The sequence below is a fragment of the Loxodonta africana genome, chromosome 17 (assembly GCF_030014295.1).
Source record: "Loxodonta africana isolate mLoxAfr1 chromosome 17, mLoxAfr1.hap2, whole genome shotgun sequence".
In the NCBI taxonomy this organism is placed as follows: domain Eukaryota; kingdom Metazoa; phylum Chordata; class Mammalia; order Proboscidea; family Elephantidae; genus Loxodonta; species Loxodonta africana.
This window is the reverse complement of record NC_087358.1, coordinates 47,729,827-47,732,129: the sequence shown is the minus strand read 5'-3', so window position 1 is coordinate 47,732,129 and position 2,303 is coordinate 47,729,827. Positions and strand designations below refer to the sequence as shown.

Sequence of the window (2,303 nt, the reverse complement as noted above, 5' to 3'; positions counted from 1 at the left end):
TTGACGGTTTGTATTAAATATTACTGACTGCCTTTGCGCTTACTCGTTGGTGAAATCCGGGGACTACTATATGGTTGTTAGTATTTGCACAAATTAGTTCATAAGGTGAAGGTCTAGATGAATGGCTTCAACTAGGTTTTGTATGTCAATTTCACTAACCTTTAATATTTTTCCACTAATCTGTTTTTCTTCAGTTTGTGTTTTTTTTTTTTTCAATCGCCACTGCTTTTGACTAGTACAAACTACCATCATCTGGAACAGGCGGAACACTCCATTTCCTTTTTTTTTCTTTTTCCACCACTCCCAGTCATTCTCCACGTAACAGTTAATGTATATATACATTTTTTTTAACCATAGGTCCAATCAGTTTACAAACCTGATTAATATCCATCTATGCCTTTCTATTTCATTTTAGGATAAAATTCAAAATCCTTATCAAGGTGTACAAACTAAGCCTTTCTATTTCATTTTAGGATAAAATTCAAAATCCTTATCAAGGTGCACAAATTAAGAATTATGTTTAGGTCTTAAGTGGTAGTTGGACACCCGAGCATGGATTAAGTGATGAAATTTGTTGAGACAAGTTGCTGGTTTGTGAAGGACTCAATTTAACTGGTTAAAAGATACACCACATCTGATTAAAAAAAAGAAAAAACTGTCATAGCAACAGCAGCAGGATTTTCTATAATGGGATCTTTTGACCTCTTTTTGAAATTGATACATATCCCTATTAATAACATCATTGTTGATGGCTGAATAACTTTTTGGGAGAGTTTTTCTCTTGGGCCTTTGTGAACAAGTGAGGGTTTGAAAAGCAAGCTCAAAGGGTAATAATTTGCCGTATATTTGTGTTTTCCTTTTGTTTTTTTTCTCCCAGTATGTTTTCGATTTCTAAATGAAAATAATTTCAAAATAAACTAACTTCTTTTTTCCATCAGAAGTATTTTTGAATTTTTAAGTGATAATATATTGAGGTGAAAGTCACTATCACTTTTTTATGAAAGTAATGAATTATTTCTTTTTTTTTTATTTTGGAGAATTTTTGATAGGTTTGTAATTCTTAGCTGATGAGTCACTTCATATTCAAGAAGTTTGTTATTTTTAGAATAGTTGTTTTGGGGTTGTAATGCATCTTTCCATTAAAGAAGTGTATACAATGTTTCTATTTAGTCCCATAAATTTCCAATTTGTTTCAATATTTTTCTTTAGCCTTCTTTTGCATTAATTTCTTTTATGATTTCATTTGTCTACACTATCAGCTTCTTTTTTACATATTTTAAAAATATTTAGTGCCCTAGGTTTGAAAATATTTATCTTTTATTAAGTATCTTCTGGGTTAATGTATTATACCTGCTTCATATGCCATATAAGGAAGTTATGGGTGTATCCTCTCAATTCAATTCAACCTTTCATTGTATTACCAACCATATACCTTTTATTTTATATCTGTTACAAACACACAATATAGTCCATTCATTTTGCTTTAGAAATTAAGTCACCTTTTAGAGAAATTAAAATAAGAAAAATGACTTTTATATTTAATTTATTCTATATTCAGTGCTTTTTATTTCTTTCAGTAAATTCAGGTTTCTTACTTATATTAATTCTTCTTTATGAAGAATTTTCTTTAATGTATCATACAGTAAAGCTCTGACAATAATACTTTCATGTAATATGTATTTGTCTAATAAAGTTATTCCACCACCAATTTTGAAAGTTTTTTTTTTTTGCTGGCTGTACAATTCTGGCTGGGCAGCATCTTGCTTTGTTTTGTTCAGGGCTTCAAATCAGTTCTTCCTGGTTCAGTCATGGCTGACAAAGCAAAACCAGAATGGACTCACATTTGTAAAATGTGCATGAACCAAGCAATTACCTGAACCGAAACACTACAAGTTGACGCTCTGCTTGAAATGTAATCTCCCTCATAGAAAACAAGGCAGCGTGTACATTGCATAGCAAGCAAATCTCTTGACTGCAGAGCTCAAAGATGGTGCTGAACCTCATTGTTTGAATGTTGCTCTCCAGAGTCCTAGCAATAACCTAGTATCCTGTATCAGGCTCCTTAAGGGGCTCACTAACATCTTCCAAGTCTCCTATTCCAAAGCTTTGACCCATAATTTTTCCATTCCTGTTACCATTCTGCTTAACCCAAATTTTAAAAACTTCAGTCTGTTCTGATTTAGCTTCATCAGCCATGACTGAAACATTTCAAGCCAGGTCAAAGCCCTGGTGTTTTTTTTTTTTTTTTCAGCACTTTAAGGTAACATTATTTTCTTCCATTTTCCACAATATCTGATGAGAAG

At 32.0% G+C, this 2,303-nt stretch overlaps 1 pseudogene; it reads left to right on the top strand.

Annotated features, from left to right (window-relative positions):
- Nucleotides 1-552: 552 nt before the first annotated feature.
- Nucleotides 553-1,647, top strand: LOC111751334 (protein transport protein Sec61 subunit gamma-like; annotated as a pseudogene).
- The last annotated feature ends 656 nt before the right edge of the window (nucleotides 1,648-2,303 follow it).